Source organism: Nematolebias whitei, chromosome 1 (genome assembly GCF_014905685.2).
Source record: "Nematolebias whitei isolate Nwh7 chromosome 1, NemWhi1, whole genome shotgun sequence".
NCBI classification, from domain to species: domain Eukaryota; kingdom Metazoa; phylum Chordata; class Actinopteri; order Cyprinodontiformes; family Rivulidae; genus Nematolebias; species Nematolebias whitei.
In genome coordinates, this window is record NC_056498.1 from 83,043,163 (window position 1) to 83,051,863 (window position 8,701).

Consider the following 8,701-nt stretch of genomic DNA (forward strand, 5'->3'; position numbering starts at 1 on the left):
CCCCAAAAAAAAAATTACGTCCAGAAAAAGAGGAATTACAGTTTCAAAAAGCAACATCTCAGAATGAACGTGACAGAGCTACTCCAACATGCAGTCCCCTTGAGCGGCATCATTCTAGAATACCTCAGTAGTTACAAGTAAAAACCTTAAAAAACTTTAAAACTAGAGACTGGTGTTCTTGTTTTCTGGATTTTTACCTGTGATTCTCCACTGGTGCGCTCTGCTGAGTTGAAGGGTCGGACTCTGAGGTAAACCTGAAGGTGCTCTCTTTCCTCATTGCAGGACCGCTGCAGAACAAAAAACTCATTAAAACAAAAACAGGAAGTGAAACCTGATTTCATTGATGTCCTTTTGTAGACTTAAGCTCAGTAAGTGAAAGTACACAGAGAAGAAACTGCTTATTTGTGGTAACAAAACAAAACCCTGAGCCATAAACTTGCCACCATACACACCTACAGCCCCCTGCACACAGCTCAGATGAGTTTTTCAGATGAAGTGATGTTGTGGAAGTTAAACAGCATTATTGTACAAACTGCAACAGCCTGACACATGAGTTTATTAAATATGGCATAAAGCTTTAGTTAAGACTTTACAGTCGAGTGAAAATGGGGCATCCTATGAAAGTTGTATGGGTTTTATCATACTTGGACATACGTGAATTAATTATCAATTAAAACAATACAGAGATTTAAACCAGACAACTAGAAGAAGTGTCTCACTGAAACTGTTTCTGTCAAAGGAGGTAACACCTAGGGGACAGGGCTTCAAATTTTTCCTCATGACTTTTGCAGGTAACTTCAGAGACATTTCTTGAAGCGTCTTGTCTGGTTTGAATCTTTCTGTATTATTCAAACCGATCATTTATATAGTTAGGAATAAAGTTAATTTAAAATACATACAAACTTTCATAGCGTGTTCCAATTTTTTTTCATATAACTACATGTCCAAATAAAGTTTAGACCCACAAACTCAGTAATACCTCTCAGTGGTGGTTTACTGTCAGTCTTTCTTATGGTTGTGAAGAAATTTTGACCCACTTCTCTTTACAACAGCTCAGCTTCAGTTCATTAAGGTCTGCATGTTTTGTGTTCACATTATTTCTAGTGAAAGAACTTTAAAATAATTTTAATCATACAACAATCATATATGGGCAGCACGGTGGCGCAACTGGTAGAGCTGCTGCCTCTCAGCGAGCAGGTCCCTGGTTCAAACCCCGGTCCAGGGGCCTTTCTGGGTGGAGTTTGCATGTTCTCTCCGTGCATGCTTGGGTTTTCTCCTGGTGCTCCGGTTTCCTCCCACAGACCAAAAACATGCATGTTAGACTGATTGGTAACTCTAAATTGTCCCTAGGTGTGAGTGAGAGAGTGAATGGTTGTTTGTCTCGTTTGTCTCTATGTGTCCCTGTGATGGACTTGCGACCCGTCCAGGGTGTCCCCCGCCCCTCGCACAGTGATTGCTGGACATGGGCACCGGCGACCCCCGTGACCCCAAATGGAATAAGCAGGTAAAGATAATGGATGGACAATCATATATGTGTTAAAAACAGAGAGGCTGCAGTCCTTTGAAATCCAGCATTTTGGGATCAACTATGTGTGGGCAGCTCAGCAGCACAGTTTGTAGAGCTGCTGCCTCTCAGCCAGAAGGTTGCCGGATTGAATCCCAATTCAATGAGTGATTTTGGGATGGAGTTAGTATTTTGTTTGTGCATGTGTGTGTTTTCTCCAGGTAAGTATTTTTATTGACCAAAATGAAAAGATGTTGTCCATCTAAAAAAAAACAGAAGGCATATTTTAATATATATTTAGAGACGACCATGAAAATTTTAGCAAAAGTTTTTATTACTTATGTTCTTAGGAATTTTTCCCTTTCCACTGTCGCCTTCATTCTTTTTCAAGATGAGAGTCTGCGATGAAGTTAAACTCAAAGCAGTCTGCTCCTCAGATAAATAATGTTATTAACTCACTTTCTGTATATGAATGTTTCTGTTCAGTGCCCTGAGAGGACTTCTGTTGTGACTTGATGCTAAATAAATAAACTGAACTGAATAGTATGTTCTTATGTTCTTAGTACATTCAGAATGTATTAGCTTTTTCAGTGATTAGAACATCCATCCATCCGTTATTATTACCCGCTTCTTCCTATTTGGGTGGCGGGGGTCACTGGTGCCCATGTCCAGCCGTCACTGTGTGCGAGGCGGGGGACACCCTGGACAGATCACAAGTCTATAACAGTTTATAACATAGAGACAAGTGAGACGACCACCATTCACACTGTCACTCACACTTAAGGACTAGGGACTGCGTATCGTCATTACCATTTCCACATTTTGCTGGTGAAAAAAAAAGTGTTTTGATCAATTGAATGATTTATACTAGGTTACTGGAAAACATTTTTAGCATCTTCTGGAAATTCAAGCAACTTTTGTTACAGCAAAAGTTCTCAGTTAAGCCACAATTCTCTAAAATAAGACGTAAACAACCAGATGACAAATGGAAATCTGAGAACTTTTCCTATTTATGATCAATGCAATTTTCCATTATTCCAACATACTAAGAAAAAAATGGTTGTTTTTTAGGGGACGTCTCATTCAGTGGTTGAACCAACTCTTCCCAGATTGATGTTTCTCTGTTGCTGATGCCTTTGCATTGTGTGAATTTACTAATCTTCTTTAATAGTGAGGAGCTACTTAATGCACTTGGTTGATACTGAACTCTTGCAGAAGCAGAAAACGTGGACTTAATTCTCCTGACAGGTACTGCTGCAGTTTGCTGTTTTCCAACATGCCTTCCCTCCACCCACCCATGTCAGTCTTACCTGTAAAACCGGTGAGGAGCTGAATTCAGAGAGGAGGTCATCTTCAATCTGCCCTCGCTTGTCAACCTTAATGTTTAGGTCGGAGTCCATCATCTTTCTACAAATGCACGAAAAAATGAACGCGTTTAAAATGCAGGTTACAGCTAAATGAGGGCTGTAGTCCAGGTGACGTGACGTCAGAGAACTAACGTTCAGAAACTACCCTGGCTTTAGCGAAAATAATCTGTTAGCATTACCAAGAGGGTTGAGTGTTCTGGCCACATAATAAACTCCTGTCTGTTTGGCAACAATTCATTATACCACGACTCTTCAAAACCTTAGTCTGTCAAAACTAAAGCCAAGTTAGCAAGTTAGCTGGAATTTCACATCAAACTGCCGCGCGTCAACGGATTAACAGATTATAACCTCATTAAAGTGCGTTACATTTTCTGAAGATGGACACGACGTTTATATTTTTGTCCGGATGTGAAATTTAAAATACTTACTAAAAGAGCATCACGTAACGAAAGGGAATGTGTTTATTTTCTCTTGAACTGAAGCACAAAAGACTGTCGCCCGGTCAGTGTTTGAAACGAACCAATCAGATCAAAGCACAAGCTACGCATGCGTCGGAACTGATGCGTTCAGGACACACTTTAGAGCTCGGTTTTTTGTGATTGTTTATTTGTCATATGCAGGTTCACACAAGGTCAACAATGCAATGAAATGTTCAGGATGAGAAGAACTGATTCGACTCGCGAAAAAAACAAGAAATACTAAAGCATGTAATAAATGTACAAAACAAATTATCAAAAAGTGAAAAAGAAATGTAATATTTATGAGATCCAAAAGAAATCAGAATCAGTTTATTATCGCCATGTCAATGAACGAGGTTCACAAACTAGGAATTTGCTTCGACATAAGGTGTGAATAGTAATAAAGTAAAATAAAGTAAAAATAAAGTAAATATTAAGTAAAAATGAGAACATTACATAAGACATAAGCCTGTGTACACCCACAAATAAAGTAAAATTAAAAACATAACATAACCATATGTACACCCATACAATAGAGAACAATAAAAAAGCTTAGAGAACAGTACAGATGGAGTATTCAATTATAATACAGATGTAATGTGACCAAAGCAGAAATTATGAGGTAGCATTATGAGTGTTCAGGAGTCCAACAGCAGAGGGGAAGAAACTGTTCTTATGGCAGGAGGTTCTGGTCCGAATGGACCGAAGCCTCCTGCCTGAGGGGAGTGGTTCAAACAGTCCGTGTGCAGGGTGAGCAGGGTCAGCTGTGACCCGACCTGCTCGCCTCACAGTCCTGGAGACGTACAGGTCGTGGAGGGATGGAAGGCTGCAGCCGATCACCTTCTCAGCTGAGCGCACAACTCGCTGCAGTCTGAGTCTGTCCCTGGCAGTGGCCCCGGCGTACCACACCGTGATGGAGGAGGAAATATACAGTAGTATACAACAACATGGTACAATATAATAGTGCAAGTAGGATGAATTAGTATAAATAAGTGTTTCACAGGTAGTAATATTAGCTTAAATGCACATGATATATATTGCACATAACATAGATATACTACAAGGGTTGTGTGACAGGTTATTGCACAGGTAGTGAGTAACACTGAGATAAATTATGATAGTAAGGTAGTGACATACATGATACAGCCACATAGTACAGCAGCAACAAACATATTAGGTGTCACAGATATGGCTAGAGTGATGTTACTGTCAATAGTTCAAGTTCAATATTATTATCAAGAGTTTAGTAATCTGACAGCTTGTGGATAATAACTGTCTTTGAGTCTTTTTGTGCACGGTGGCAGACTCCTGTAACATCCGTCTGAGGGTAGTAGACGGAAGAGTCCTTATGCTGGGTGGGTGTGGTCCTTAATGATGCTGCGTATTTTATGCAGACATCGGCTGTAGTAGATGTCCTGTATGGTGTGGAGACTGCTACCAGTGATGTCCTCTGCTGTTTGCACCGCCCTCTGTAGAGCTTTCTGGCTCTGACTGGTGCAGTTCCCGTACCACCCTGTGATGCAGCGTGTCAGCAGGTTCTCAATGGTGCACCTATAAAAGTTGGTGAGGATGTTGGTGTTAGTTCCTTTGTCTTCTAGTAGGAAGTAGTCTTTTTCAAGCTTTCTTGACCACAGTGTCTGTACGTAATCCATTCATCCATTATCTTTTACCCGCTTCTTCCATTTTGGTTCACAGGGGTCATCGGTGCCCATGTCCGGCAATCACTGTGCGAGGTGCGGGGTACACCCTGGATGGGTCGCAAGTCCATCACAGGGCCGTCTGTAGGTAATGTCCAGGACAAATCTTCAGTAATGTGAACGCCGAGGAACTTGAAGCTGCTGACCTTCTCCACCTCAGCGTTGTTTATATACTGTAGATGGTGAAGTTCTGGCATCCATGCTGTCTGCTGAAGGCCACTATCATCGCCTCTCTCCTAATGATGGATGGTTTCTCTCCACAAAGATGGCTTCCTTTACTCCTCTCCCAAACCAATGTTCCTCTCTATCAAGGATGTGCACAGCGTCATGCCCCTTCATAGCCCAAAATACATAACTGCAAAGACTGGTTCATCACAAAGATCCAGTGCCTCAGCTCAAACAGAGTAATATTGTGTATGCTGTTCAGTGTCAGGAAGGTGATCAGTCTTACATCGGGGAAACTAAACAACCACTGGCCAAAAGGATGGACCAGCACAGAAGAGCGACAACAACAGGCCAGGACTCTGTGATCTACACTCATCTCCAGGTCAGAGGTCACAGGGATGAAGATGTTCACATCCTTGATGGAGAGGAACGATGGTTTGAGAGAGGAGTAAAGGAGGCCATCTTTGTGAAAATAAACTGTCCATCATTAAACAGAGGTGGAGGCCTACATGTTCAACTGTCCCCCTCTTACAATGCTGTTATTTATTTATTTATTTATTTGTCATTCATTCAACCTTTATTTATACAGGTTAGTCTCACTGAGCTACGAGGACTCAATTACAAGAGAGACCAGTTTTAAACAAAGAACACAGATGAGGTACAAACAACAATAGACAATCATATAAAATCATATAAAATGAAAAGTAAATACTAAATAGAAGAAATTGTTTAAAAAACAGCTACATTATAAAGTGATGTAAAATAGTAAAAACAGGAACATGTCTTCATTGGTTTTTGCCATGAACTTAATAGTTGTTTAAAATCTTTTAGAGAGGTCAAGAGCTTCAGATCTTGAAATCTGATTTAATTTGACAAGTGGACACCTGCTGCAATAATTCCATTGACAGCTTCATATGATATTTTGTTAACATAATTAAATCATGAAAAAACATGGCTCAAGAGTGTGATGATGAGAATGAGTAGGTGTGTGGACATTTTGGGGAAAATCAATTGACTCTTAAATTTTTAAAGGCTATGCTTGAGCTATCACTTTCAACATGAATATTGAAATCACCCATTATTATCCAAAAAAGTTCAACCTGGTCCTCTGGACATTCAAAAAACAAGAAAACAAAACAAAAAAAATGTAGAAACGTTTCGTCTCTCATCCGAGAGACTTCCTCAGTCTGAGGTGCTGTTTTCAGCTCAGTCTCTTAAATAGCACCTTCTCAGAGTGGATCAACTCCATCAGAGTGGAGAAGGTGCTATTTAAGAGACTGAGCTGAAAACAGCACCTCAGACTGAGGAAGTCTCTCGGATGAGAGACAAAACGTTTCTACTTTTTTTTTTTTTTTGCTTTGTTTTTTTGTTGTTGTTGTTGTTTTCTTGTTTTTTGAATGTCCAGAGGACCAGACTGAACTTTTTTGGATTTTTCTACCTGGATTATTGAGCATGCATCAGGACACCCATTATTATGACTTTATCAGTATTCATTAATAAGTCTGATGAAAAAAATCTGAGAATTCAGACAAAAATTCAGAATAAGGGCCTGGTGGATGATATATAACAACTGGTAAAAGTGGTGTTTCTGATTTCCATTTTGGATGTGAAAGACTAAGGACAACAACTCAAAAGAATTAAAACAATAATTGGTTTAGTATTAACCAACAATCCTGACTGAAAAGTAGAAGCTACTCCTCCACCTCGACCTGTTGTTCTAGGAACTTGAACGTTTAAATACCTGTAATTAGGCAGAATGGATTCATTTATACTAATAAAATCCTCCTGTTGTAGCCAGGTTTCTGTCAGACAGAATAAATCAATATAATCCTGATGCATTTTCAATGATACAGGTAGAAAAATCTAACAAACTAAAGTCAGGTCCTCTGGATGGATTCTTCTTGTTGAAGCGTTTCATCTTTCGCCAAAAGTTTTCAGATCATTTACGAATAGAAACTTAGAGGAAAGAGATCTGATGTTCATTAATTCAAATTTAATGACTTTATTCTTTTGTTCTGGTAAAGTAATTGGGTATTTTTTTTTTTTACTAGATTTTGATTATTTATATTTTAGAGCAGTCATGTCTAACCCTGGCCCGGAAATTTGGGCCGTGTCAGGCCAAAATAATGTGCTTGATGGGCGGGCCGGGTTAGTCTCGGGCTTTTGATACGAATTTACAAATCATACAGCACAAATAAAACTAAATAGTGTAGTGAACCTGATCTGAACCTGATCTGACCTCAAATCTTGATCAGATGAACAGTGACTGTTATTTCATTGATCTGCATCCAGAAATACAGTTTGAGCCATCTGGTGACTTTCTTTCTTGATTTAATCAAGCAGAAAAGACAATTCTCTATGATCATTACTATTTTACAAATGTTTGATAATCAAATTGTGTTAGTTTACTCAATGTTTACAGGTTGAAGAAAACTACTCATTTTTATTTTTCATAAACAGTAAGTAATGATTTTTATTCCTCATTCAAAGAAGAAATCAGGTTAATATGCATTTCTTGATTTTTCTGTCTGCAATGTAAGTATGTTAAAGGTCGGTTCTCAGTCAACTAAAATGTTTACCGAGAAAAATGTCATGTTTAAACTTTTTCAGAAGATAATAAGAGTGAGACTCCACGAAGTCTGAAGTCCTACAATAATCTTTCTGTTTGTCACTAAAACAATCCTTGACTTTTAATAACATCTTACATCACAAACCACACCTCTATTCCTGGTCCATCGACCAATCAAAAAGCTCTCAAATGACCCGGAAGTCGACCCATTTAAAATGTGGCAACTTCCCAGTTCATGCAGAGGCTGAGACGCTGAGTTGCTGGAGTTTGTTGGTTGCTGTGTTCAGAAATGAGTTCAACTAGAGAGTGCACAGAGTGATGGAGTTAGAGTTCTTGGCTGCAAACGCGTTCAGGATGGTCCAGAGACGTTTTGGGATTATAACTTCTGTTTGAACAACCTCGTACGACTCTCTAAGGGTTTGGCAGTTCTCACGGAGACGCTGAAAGAGTCAGAAAGGAACCTACGCCGACGCTGATTTCATCGTCAACCAGGTAGAAGGTTCTATTTTCGACTAAGTGTACCGGAGGCCAGCTGAGATCTGATGGAGCGTGCACGTTTTCTGGTCAAACAGATTAATTCCCTCACAAATCTCTCTGTAAGATAAATCTCCATTTCCATCTTAAACTCTGCTTTCTCTTAAAATCAGTACAGATATTTTAGAAATATCTGAAGCAAAGTCCTCAATCACCGCCGTGTGATTGAAGTTCATTATTTGTGAAACTTGTCTGTTATTATTTTCATATTTTGCCAAATTAATGTAAATGTTTGATGTTAAACTTTGATTCTGAAAATAAATGACCGCATTCATTTGATGGGTCAAACATAAATGACGTCTCTCGTTACATTTCTGTTAAAATTCAATGCACGACATTTACACAGTCAGAAAGATGAGGAACTCGTGAAAAGTATGAATATATATCCTATAACATACTACTACAAT